The 13,240-nt window shown below is 38.9% G+C and overlaps 1 protein-coding gene across 18 annotated transcripts in view; it reads left to right on the plus strand.

The window, feature by feature from the left end:
* The window catches only part of EIF4G3 (eukaryotic translation initiation factor 4 gamma 3), a 382,044-nt gene that overhangs the window by 313,022 nt on the left and 55,782 nt on the right, over positions 1–13,240 (plus strand). The window lies entirely within an intron of this gene.

The raw sequence follows: 13,240 nt of genomic DNA on the forward strand, positions 1-13,240 counted from the left end.
GGAGTAAAACCAGAAATCTTCAAGAGGTATATTCTCCCCTCACTACACATTCTTCCCAGAAGTGTTATTGGGGCAACATAAAGGGGAGAATATATTTTTAGTATTTATTGATACATCCTCATTATATAAAGACAATCTTGCTTTATTAAAATGTATACTCCCCTCTGGAGGGGATATGAAGTCTGTACTGAAATGGACATGAGATGGGCCCATTCAACATAAGAAAGATTGAGTCAGGTTTGAATTAGTAATGTAAAATTATCGTCATGGGCAACAAATTTTTCCTGTGTGTCTCTTATGGAAAGCAAGCAAATGCGTGCTTTCACATTTAATTAAGTTTGAAATTTAAAAACACGTTGATTCTAATTCTAATCTCTGTGAAAATGAAAGGATAGTTGTTCTGTAGTCAAAAAGATTTCAAAGCTGATAATTTCATGTCATAGAAACTGTTAGGTTTCTCTCTGTTTACATTGTCTGAAGCCATTTAATCTCCATAGCCTGTCAAATCTAGGGCAAGACAGAGAGGGAGACCAAAGAGCTTCTGATTAGTGTTCATTGTCCTCTATCCCACAATCATAAACTGCCATGTATCATCTGTGTTTTCTCTTCCTGTTGTTACCAAGGTACTTGTGTCAGAAATGTCTGTCCTTTAACATTTGGATTTTTTCTTAATTATTACAACTCGTTGTCGTGCCTTGCTGCTTAGAAACAAGCTATGAAAATGCAAAATTCTTTCATTCTACCAATAGTTTTGACTACCTATGTCAAAGGTAGGTAAGTCTTTTGGGGTTTGGAAAAGTCACATCTTCTGTCTTAAAGGAACTCAAAATCCATTTTGAAAATAAGTATTTCCAAGAAAAAAAATACTTAAAAGGTATTTTGTGATGTAGCAGTATCTTAATGCCTGAATGGATGGTTAGACTGAAAAATAAGTTGGAAGCAAAAGAAAACAGTTTGTTGGTGGGAGAGTCACAAAACTTTTACAAAGCAAATAGAGTTTGAGTTGGACCTGAGATAATGGGGAATACACATTTGGAGAAGAAAGAACGTATTCTAAGCAGGCTCAATTCTGAAGCAGTAAGTGTGGCTTTGGAGTCACAGCTCTAGGTTTAAAATTTAAACTTTAAAATGAAATTCCAGGCCGGGCACGGTGGCTTATGCCTGTAAGCTCAGCACTTTGGGAGGCTGAGACAGGCTGATCACCTGAGGTCAGGAGTTTGAGACCAGCCTGGGCAACCTGGCGAAACTTCATCTCTACTAAAAATACAAAAATTAGTTGGGTGTGGTAACATAAATTAGCCGGGCATGATAGCATGTGCCTGTAATCCCAGCTACTTGGGAGGCTGAGGCAGGAGAATCACTTGAACTCAGGAGGGAGGCTGAGGTTGCTATGAGCGGAGATTGCACCACTACATTCCAGCCTGGGTGACAAGAGTGAGACTCTGTCTCAAAATAAAATAAAATTAAGATAAGATAAAAAAGTTCCTACTCTGCCACTTCCTAACTTTATGACCTTAGAATAATTACCAATGTCTTTCAGCCCCTGTTTTTAATCCATAAAATGAGATTAATTCATACCATTTACAATATTATAAGGATAAAATTAATTAAAATGAATGAGATTACAAAATTTCTAGCTCAGTGTTTGGCCTGTAGTAAACCCTAAATAAACTGAAACTATATTGGACCTTTTAGGTCCACTTTGTGAAGGTTTTGAATGTTCGCTATAGAATGAGGATGATTATTATTATAATAAAAATAATCTATTCAGCACCCACTAAGTTGAAATATGGGTAGAGGCTTTATATATACATATTATTTTTAATGGTTATTCTAACCCTGAAAGGTCAGTGTTATTAGCCCCACTTTATTGAACCAAAAACTGAGCTTAAAAAGGAAAAATAACTTGCTCGGGGTGATATAAGTAGTAAGTGGCATTGCTAGAATCCAAATCAGGGGTTATTTAACTCAATCACTTGCCATAGTGTCTCCTGATGTGCCATAGCTATATGGAAGCAAACTAATTTTCCATTTCTGGGCTCTCATTTTCGTTGTGGTAGCCATGGCATCCTGTGGTCACTCATTAAAATTAGGACTGGATCCCAGATCCTCTGGATCACACTTCAGTGCCCTTTCCCAGTTTTGAATTTTATCAGATAGGCAGTTAAGTGGTGTTTAGGCAGTTTAGTGGAGGAGTGATGTTGATGAAAATGGCTTTTGAAATGATCTGGCAATAAGTACAAATTGGATTGGAATAGGAAGAAATATAGACAAGCTACCCACTTATGAGACTTTTGAAAACTTTATTGGATTGTTTATTTATTTTGCTTGAGACAAGGTCTTTTGCTCTGTTGCCCAGGCTGGAGTCCAGTAGCGTGATCATAGCTCACTGCAGCTTCCAACTTCTGGGCTCAAGCAGTCCTCCTGCTTGACTGTAGGCACACACCACCACCAGGCCTGGCTATTTTTTTTATTTTTAGTAGAGATGAGGTCTCACTATTTGCCCAGATTGGTCTCAAAAACTCCTAGGCTCAAGTGCTCCTCCTGCCTTGGCCTGCCAAAGTGCAGGGATTACAGGCAGGAGCAATCTCCTGGCCTTCTGGATTATTTTAAATTATAAGATAACAACCTATTTGAACAAGTCAAATGGTATAGTTAATACAGTTATTACTGTCTGCTTGCAGCCCCAGGCAGTTAATCTTCCTTCCCTATCAGATAGTCAGTGTGAATGGTTTTGATGTAATCATCTGTACTTTTCTTCATATTTATAAAATGATATGAAAATATGAGTGTATGTATAAAGAGGTTATTTTTGGTTTTGCTTTAATTGAATTATATAAATTATTTTCAGTTTGCCTTTTTTTTTAACTTAATAAATGTTTTGGGCAGCCCTCTAGGTCATTACAGATATATTTTACTCATAGTTTTATATAAATTGCATAATATTTCATAATATGCATATACCATAACTTATTCAACCATCTCTTTCTCTCTCCTTCCCCTCCCTCCTTCTGCCGCCTCTACCTCTCTCTCTCTCTCTCTCGTGTTCTTTTATCCTTGTATTCTGGAGTTTGCCTCCCTTCTTTTTTTTTTTTTTTTTTTTTTTTTAACACAAGCTCACTCTGTATCCCGGGCTGGATTACAGTGGCATGATCACAGCTCACCACAACTTCAAATTCCTGGGTCCAAGCAATCCTCCCATCTCTGTCCCCCAAGTAGCTGGAACTACAGGCACATGCTCAGCTAATTTTTGTATTTTTTTATAAATGTAGTGTTTCGGGGTTTCACCATGTTGTAGGCTGATCTGGAACTCCTGAGCTCAAGTGATCCGCTTGCCTCAGCCTCCCAAAGTGTTGGGACCATAGATGTGAGCCACCATGCCTGGCCTCTTTCTTCTTTTCCTTCCCCTTCCCTTTCCTTTTTGTCTTGCTCTGTCACCCAGGTTAGAGTGCAGTGGCAGGATCTGGGCTTCCTGCCTTCTCAACCTTCTGAGCTCATGTGATCCTCCCACCTCAGCCTCCTGAGAGCTGGTACCATAAGCACGAACCACCGTGTCCAGTTAATCTTTAATTTTTTTATAGAGACAGAATCTCAATATGTTGCCCAGACTGGTCTTAAACTCCTGGGCTCAAGCAATCCTCCTGCGTCCTTACCAAAGTCCTGGGATTATAAGCGTTAGCCACTGCACCTGACTTTTATTTCTTTAGTGTATGTTTTTAATCTTTGAAACTTTTTTATTGAAATATGACTAATATATGTGCTCTCTGGGTTGAAATTCTTCATTTGTTGCATTTGCCAAATTTAATGATGTAAATGCTATCCTCAGGACTCTTTATAATCTACTGATAGTTTGACAAGACTCACAAAATTACTGTTAAACAGTTGTCTGTCATAAACCAATATGAACCAGCTTCAGCACACCAATGCAGCATGCTTACAGAAAGGTATACAGATCATTACTGTACAGCTCAATGTATATCAGCAACACCTTAGACCCTTTTCAATACTCTACTCTTTTTTAAAGGCAGCTAGGACTAGGTCCAGTGGCTCACGCCTGTAATGTCAACACTTTGGAAAGCTGAGGCAGGAGGATTGCTTGAGCCCAGGAGTTTGAGGCCAGACTGGGCAATACGAGACTCTGTCTCTACAAATAAAAAATTAAAAAATTATCCAGGCATGATGGGCACACACCTGTAATCCCAGCTACTAGGGAGGCTCCGGAGGGAGGATCCCTTGAGCTCAGGAGGTCAAGACTGCAGTGGACCATGATAGTACCATGGTACTTACTCCAGCCTGGTGACAGAGTGAGATCCAGTCTCAGGGAAAGCAAAAAAGGTAACCACTGTCCTGACTTCTAACACTATAGTTGATTACATTTGAGGGATTGAGAGACTGAAATAAAATAGTAACAGTGAGCGTAGAATCATAGGATCCTACTACACACATCAAACATTATAGGATTATTAAATATCTAAATTTGAAAAACTAACCTTTTATAAGAAAATCGAGGAGGCTATTTTCATGAACTTTGAGTAGGGAAAGATTTCTTTAGCAAGATTCAAAACATGAAGGATAAAGATATAAGACTTGACTGTTAAAATTTATAATCTTTGGTGCAGCAAAAGATACTGTAGATAAATACAAAGATAAAACCACAACCTAGGAGTATGTTTGGAGTGCATTAACTGACAGAATATTAGAATCCAGAATTAAGGAGGAAAAAGAAGCCAATCAGTAAGGAAAAAAAACAGCCCAATAAAAATATGGGCAGTTCATAGAAATGAAAATCCATTGGTTGATAAACTTTAGAAAAGATAATCAATGGCGGCACTTCTCAAAATAAGACATTTACGCAGCTAACAAACATGGAAAAAAGCTCAGCATCACTGATCATCGGAGAAATGCAAATCAAAACCACAATGAGATAACATCTCATGCCAGTCAGAATGGTGATTATTAAAAAGGAAACAACAGATGCTAGCAAGGCTATGGAGAAACAGGAATGCTTTTACACTGTTGGTGGGAGTATAAATTAGTTCAACAGTATGATGATTCCTCAAGGATCTAGAACCAGAAATACCATTTGACCCAACAATCCCATTACTAGGTGTTTAACCAAAGGAATATAAATCATTCTACTATAAAGACACATGCACACGTGTGTTTATTGCAGCACTATTTACAATAGCAAAGACATGGAACCAACCCAAATGCCCATCAGTGATAGACTGGATAAAGAAAATGTGGTACATATACACCATGGAATACTATGGAGCCAGAAAAAGGAATGAGATCATGTCTTTTTCAGGGACATGGATGAATCTGGAAGCCATCATCCCCAGCAAAGTAACACAGGAACAGAAAACCAAGCACTGCATCTTCTCACTCATAAGTGGGAGTTTCACGTTTTTTGCTTTCACATGGATACAGAGAGGAGAACAACACACACCAGGGCCTGTTAGGGGTGGGAGTTGAGGGGAGGGAACTTAGAGGACGGGTCAGTAGGTGCAGCAAACCACCATGGCACATGTATGCCTATGTAACAAACCTGGACAACCTGCACATGTATCTCATGGTTTTTTTTTTTTTTTTCCAAGGAAAAAAAAAGACATTCAGTGTTATTCATTATTAGGGAAGTGATAAACTAAGAAAAGATAAACTATAGTTCTATAAAATTCACCCCCACTAGATTGAAAAAAAAATCCCATTTTAAATGCTTTTAAAGATGAATACAACCATTTATGAGGGCAATTGGGCAATAATGTTAAAGATGTTCATGTACTGTGCAATAACACCAAATTGCTACATTTACCAGATATTTACATACATGTGAAGCAACAAGAACTCTCACATACTGGTAATGGTAATGTGAATTGCAACAGCCACTTTGGAAATTGTTTAGCATTATATACTAAAGCTGAAGTTTTTCTACCATAACTAGCATTTCAATTCTTAGGTATATACACACCAATAAACGTACATATCTCATATGCTAGGAAATATGTACAAAAATGTTGTAGCATTTTTTATACAGAAAAAAAGTGAATAAATGCCTGTTAATAGTAGAATGGATAAATTGTAGCATGTTGATACAAGGACAGTGAATCTGAAGTACAACTACATGGACATGGATTCTCACAACAGTAAGTTTGAGTAAAAGAAGGCAGACCCAAAAAGATACTATATGATTTATTTATTTAATGTTCAAAAATGAAACAAAAACTAACTTGGGTGTTTGGGGATACCTGTCTGTAGTGTTAGGGGTTGCATGTTTTCTTTGTAAAACAAAAGCAAGAAAGTTATTATAAAAGTCTAGAAGGCTTTTGTATAACTTTGGAGACAGAGAGGGGGTTGTGGATGTGCTTTGGAAGGTAATTTAAGAGGAGCTTCTGAGAAGCTTTCAGTGTTCTGTATCTTGACCTGGTACCATACCTGGTAGTGTTTATGGAGTTTGCTTTTTCATAATTAATTGAGCTGAACCTTAAAAAGTTTTCAAAACAAAAACAAGCAATAGAGTGAAAAGCTTAAAAGCCACTACAGGCTTTTAAGTTTTACTGTGATATTTAGTTTCTTAAAATCTGAAAAAGTGGCCAGCTGTGGTGGCTCGTGCCTATAATCCTAGTTTGGGAGGCTGAGGTGGAAGGATCACGTGAGCCTAGGAGTTGGAGACCAACCTGGGCAACATAGTGAGACCATGTCACTACAAAAAAATAGAAAAAAATTAGGCAGATGCTGAGGTGGGAGGATCACTTGAGCCCAAGAGGTCAAGGCTGCAGTGAGCTGTGATTGGGCCCCTGCACTCCAGCCTGGGTGACCAGAGTGAGACCCTGTCTCAAAAAAATAAAATAAAATAAAGTAAAAAAGGTGGGTGTGGTGGCATGCACCTGTAGTCCAAGCTACTCCAAAGACTGAGGCAAGAGGATCACTTGAGCCCAGGAGTTTAAGGGTGCAGTGAGCTATGATGGCACTATTGCACTCTAGCCTGGGTGACAGAGCAAGACCCTGTTTCTAATATTTGTGTACACACACAGACACACACTCAACTGATTTTTTTTTTCTAAGTAAAAGATCTAAAACAAGTATGGCAAAATGTTAAGATTTGACACATTTGGGCAATGGATACCTGAGTGTGTGCTATTTTATTTTGTGCTGTTAGAAAAGAAATGAATTAGCTGAGCATGGTGGCGCATGCCTGTCACCCCAGCTACCTGGGAGACTGAGGCACAAGAATCACTTGAACCCAGGAGGTGGAGGTTGCAGTAAACCAAGATTGCACCACTGCACTCCAGGCTGGGTGACAGAGCAAGACCCTGTCTCAAAAAAAAAAAAAAGAAAAGAAATGGAGTCTACTGAATTGCTTTTTCAAGATGACATGTGCACGGACCAGTGTTGCCCAAAAGTGCAATGCCCAAAATTGAGCTGTTAGTATATGTTTCAGCAATGCTGGCATAAGCAGATTTGTGTCCTTCAAGCCCCTGTTTACTATGCTAGTGTTTCTTGTGAAATCAGACAGGAAAGATCTACTGTATACATCATTTTCCAAACCTCTAGACCACAGGCATTTAAAAAAATTCCCTTCAGGTAATTATTAGCTTGAAAAATAATAACTACCAACAGAATCAAAGAAACTGAAGACCGTGAATAAAAATTTAAACTAGTATCTGGGAGTCTGGTCTCAACCAGGGACATTCCCTCCCACCCCCACCTCAGGACATTTGACAGTGTCTGGAGGCCTTCTTGGTTATTGGTATGGCATCTTAGTGGGTATGGAGTGAGGATGCTGCTAAGCTTTCTATAGTGTGCAGGAGAGCCCTTCACAAGAAATAATTATCCTACCCCAAATGTCAGTAGTGTTGAGGTTTAAAAACCCTGGCCTAGACTGTTGAGATTGTAAGATTTAGAAGAATATGTGTTCTCATTGTTTAGAGCAGTTGTTAAGCCATTTTTCTCTTTCCATGTCGTTCACATTGATTGCACACCTCCATTTAAAACCTCTTTTGTAACTTTGCAGTGGTTAGGTGAATCCTAGAGTATAAAATTATTTTGTTTGTGAATTTTTTCATGAAGTCTTAAAGGGTAGCCCTTTAAGAAAGATTTCTTTAGATTTATAGAGGAAATTGATGTAATGGATTCAGCTTTCCCTCGTTGCTCTGTAATACCATATACACACACATATGTACATATCCATCCATATATGCAGCTGCCCGTGTCCACCAAGCTCTACTAAGGCACACCATACAAGGCTTGAGGGAATCATAAGAGATGGTCAACTCCGCCTCTGGAGTATTTTGCTGCTTCTGCTAGTTCAACTAGAAATGACTGAAGAGGTCTGTGAGACTTCCTTCATGAATAATAAAGCATTTAACTAGAATTTAGCACTTCTTTAGGAGGAGAACATCTGAATTAAGTGGCAGATGGAGAAGAGTAGACAAGAAAAGTGTTGTCCTGTATCTAAATCTGTACTTAAGTACAATTTTAAATTGGATTATTGAAACTTTAAATTGCTCTGCTTTTGTCTTAATTATAATTGAAATGAGAATCCTCATCTCAGAACCCCTCTAGAATATAAACTCCACGAGAAGGGACTTTTTCTGTTTTGTTCACTGCTGAATTCCCAGTGCCTAGAATGATTTTTGGCAGGTAATAGTTGTGAATGAGTAGGTAAATGCCTGAATGAAAGAATAACCAACTTGAAAGAGTTTCTTTTATGCCCTGAGACTGTAGTTTTGTTACGTTTTATCTGTGCTGTGGGAGACATGCATACTTCAGCTACAAAGAGTGGCACTGAAGGCAGATTTTTAAGCATTCTGTGTACTGTTATTCCAGGTACAGAGCTTGTAGTATTGCCACTTTAAGTGTTTAAAAGCAAAACATGAGGAGAATGACAGGACCGAGAATAGGAAGAGACACTGAGAGAAAAAGAGAGGCAGTTAAATCTCATAAATAAAGCCTGGAATTGCAGACATGGCAAGTCGGCCGTGGGCAACAGCGAGTGGCTGGTCAACTGGAGGAGGAGGGACTTGTAACTGTCCTGATGGAAGATTTTATAATGTGTTGAAGAAAAAAATGATCAGAGATGACTTATACTTTCATAACTGAGCACTCCCTTTTGAATCATGTGCTTATCCTAAAACTATACCTCTTCAGGTATATCTAACAGATCCATTTTGATAGATGTGTTCATAGTATGCAGAGTATTATGTACAGTTTTGGCAGGTTAAATTGCCTAAGGTCATAATATAACCACTGATAGAAAACAGTATGTCACCATGGGCCTGAGAGTTATGTTGGTTTATTAAACAATGTTTTAAAATTGCTGTATTGCTATTTACTTCACATTTAAGAGCAAACTGTCCTTGGCCAGGAGTAGTGGCACATGCCTATAATCCCAGCTACTCAAGAGACAGTAGGAGGATCACTTGAGCCCCAGAGTTGGAGACCAGCCTTGGCAACATAGGGAGACACTGTCTCCAAAAAAAAATTTTTTTTAAGAGTAAACTATCCTCTAGAAACCAGAGTTTTAGAGTTAGCATAGAGGTGTCACTTGCTTACATTATACTATTCATTACAAATACTTTACTTCATACTAGCACATGATTTGGGGGCAAAATTACTACTGGGCCATGGATTACCATTAACATCTGTATGTTCTGAGACAGCATTGAAAATCCTGAACATGCTGAGCCAAGGCCAGGACTTATTCCATTTTCATTTCTGTTTGATTACCATAATTACCACACTGCTGAGAGCCCTTGATGATTCTCTACAATTTGATCCTTTTGCTGATAAGCATGTCCACCCTCAATACTAACAAATATGTCAGCAGTATAGGCCCTGTTGCTTGAAGAAAATTACTACCTGATGCAGACAACATTCATATCTAAGATTGCTGAGTGACCTGTGTGTGGATGGGTCTCATTACACCGATGCCACATTGTTAGTTTACTACTGTGTAAAAATAAGGTAGGTGCTTTCTAGTGAATTCAGCTTATCAAGCAGCCTTACTAAAACATTCTCACCGACTCCTTTGCTCCCTGAGAAAAAGAAATCCGTCCCAAACAACCCATTTAAACACACACATTTTAGTGTTGATCATGGACTGTTAAGTGAAAATTGTAGTTGTCTAAATAGATCCTTTTCTCACTGTCACATACTACCTTTCATTCTTGCTATTATCCATGATGATATTTGCATGCATCTGCCTTGTCCACTGTTGTGTCTCTGAAAAATCATAGTTTGAAGCCTTCTTACTGTAATTGTATTAGGAGGTGTAGGAGGTGGGTGGGGGGCGGTAACTAGGTTTAGTTGAGGTCATGAGGGTGGAGCCCACACAATGGGATTAGTGGCCTTAGAAGAGGAAACACCTGAGCTGTTTCTCTCCCTGTCATGTAAGGATACAGTGAGAAGTCAGCCATTTAAGAGCCAGGAAGAGGGTCCTCACCAAGAACTTAATCTGCCGGAACCTTGATTTTGGACTTCTCAGCTTTCACAACTGTGAGAAATAAACTTCCATTGTTTAAGCCACCCTGTCTGTGGTATTTTGTTACAGCAGCCCAAGCAGATTAAGATATCCACTCTTCATGTTCTGTTCCAACTAACCAATCTCAGTGGGTCTCCTGACCACCCAGTGTCCAGCAGACAAGTTCTCACTTACAGCCCTAGCAAATTTACCATCTCCTAAGGACAAAAAAAAAAGAAAGAAAATCACCATGAATCACTATTCTCAGAGGATATGTTCTCACTGGCCCCTTTCCATATTTCCACAGCCCTGTCAACCATCCCCAGAGGATGTTAAGGTCATGTTCCAAAACAAGTCTTCAAGGAGCTGTGTAGCTAGGTATTCATTCAGAGATACATTTTTGTAAATCTGTAGTCATTCTGCTTGTTATTCAGTTTTAATACTTCCATGTGAATATATCTGAAAAGTTTATGCATGATTACGTGTTCTTTATGCCCCTATTCATGTGAAATTCCTCTTGACCATCATTTTGGGATAGCAGACTTTTGTTTCTCTTGCATTTTGTGATTTCCTCTTTATTGCTTAGTAAGCTAACTTTGCTTTATCCTTTCTTTGATAGCTATGTTATTACAATATAGGTTACTCTTAATGTTTAATCATAGGCCTGTCAAATGGAGCTTCAAGTGTTAACTATAGCTATACTAGTTGTTTATTGGGCCCTTACTGTGTGTCAGCCACTATTTGTTTTTCCTTAAATACCTCATTTGATCCTCCCAATAACACCTCCTAAGAGATAGGTATAATACCTCACCCCATTTTTGAAATAGAGGTTTGGTAAAACTGAGTAACTTGGCCAAAGTCACATGGCAGAGCTGGGATTGTGACTATGTCCAGAGCTCCCTTTTCAACAGCTGTTTTATCATGTTCCTTAATCTATAATCATTTTGGAATATCTCATTCTGCAGGTGTAAGGACTGAGGTTCAATGAGGTAACTTGCTCAAATTCACATAGTAGATTAAATGAAAGAGCTGGGGCCGGGCGCGGTGGCTCAAGCCTGTAATCCCAGCACTTTGGGAGGCCAAGACGGGCGGATCACGAGGTCAGGAGATCGAGACCATCCTGGCTAACACGGTGAAACCCCGTCTCTACTAAAAAAATACAAAAATCTAGCCGGGTGAGGTGGCGGGCGCCTGTAGTCCCAGCTACTCCAGAGGCTGAGGCAGGAGAACGGCATAAACCCTGGAGGCGGAGCTTGCAGTGAGCTGAGATCTGGCCACTGCACTCCAGCCCGGGCAACAGAGCCAGACTCCGTCTCAAAAAAAAAAAAAAAAAAAAGAAAGAGCTGGGATTCCGTTTCTGATTTTGTGACTCAGATTCCAGCACTCCTTCGATTTCAGTTACAGCTTACTTTTCTGTGGCTTATTAAAGTGCTTCCATGCTGAATGCTCAAGCTGCCCTCTCAGTTGGACGTAGAGACTGTGCCTCCCTTGTTTTAGATGATGAAACTGAAACTTGGATTAAAAGAATTGCCTTTGTTTACATAGCAAGTAAGCAAAACTTTTGATCCTTAACCCAGCTCTTTTAAAATAGTCTTCCCTACGCCTCTCACCATATGGCAGTGCTTAGATTTTCATATTGTTTGTTGTCCTCATTTCTCCCAGTTTCTACACAGTAAATCTGTAATGTAGGAAACATCTCTTTAGAGATGATAGATTGTGGGCTGGACTATTATTTTCTTATCAGTCAGTTATACACTTAATGTCAGTACTGATGATGGAGGCAAATATGCCAAGATGCTGGCTAGGATTTTGTGGCTGGTTTAACTTATGTTCCTATAAAGCAGTAAATTGGATATAACTGCTGATTTTTAGAACCTTTAGTTCTAAAATGGAATGCCATGTTGGTGCTGTATTGTATGCCAGCCTGTTTTTGGATATACTTCTTGGTTCTCTTTTGTATTTCTTAGTCCGTTATTGTGTATTCTGGGTCTTATATAAGAGAAGGTAGAATCAACTTTTGGCTTTTGCTTTGGAAAACTCTTGCTTTCATGTAGCATTTCTTTTCTTGAAGGCTGACTTGTGTGACTTTAGAGTAGGCCTGACTGCGAAATGATCTATAGTTGCTTGCATTTATGTAGCCTAAATTTGGAGTTAAGGATACAGTAGCCTTTTCTCTGGTTGTCTAAAAAATTATCTGAAGATGTTCCCCTCTTCCTAAGATAATGTTTCCTGCTGAAAGGAAATATGCAATGTAACACGTGGTTGATTATAACTGGACCTGTTAAATGATCTTTCATACATGATAGGGAATACATTGGAGAGTGTGCCATCAGTTCTAGTACAGATATTCTATAGCATCATCATCCTCAGTTCTCAGTAAGTTTTTCTAGCCATCCAGCCTTGATCAGCAGCTTACCAAGTTCATTCTGGTTGATAACATTAATTATTTTGTGAGTATGAATGCAGTGTACCCTATTTTCACAAAGATCTTCCATTATACCTAGGGCAAAGACCATGCATACATTCCAGAACTTTGGAAGCCACTTTGTGATCCCAGAAAAACCGTTGTATTGTATAATGAAATAGCTGTTCAAAATGGTGCTCAGAGGGATGTCATCTGTACATTAGAATATTTTAGTAGAATCCCCGCTGCAGTCTACTGTCTTTATATTCTAAATATGTTCATGAGAATGTCTCTGTGTTTGCTTACAAGTAACCTTGAGCTATTACGACTATTAGAAAACAATTATTGTTGGATTTGGATGAAAACCTTGTAAGGAT

This window comes from Trachypithecus francoisi, unplaced genomic scaffold, assembly GCF_009764315.1.
Source record: "Trachypithecus francoisi isolate TF-2019V2 unplaced genomic scaffold, Tfra_2.0 Lachesis_group12, whole genome shotgun sequence".
In the NCBI taxonomy this organism is placed as follows: domain Eukaryota; kingdom Metazoa; phylum Chordata; class Mammalia; order Primates; family Cercopithecidae; genus Trachypithecus; species Trachypithecus francoisi.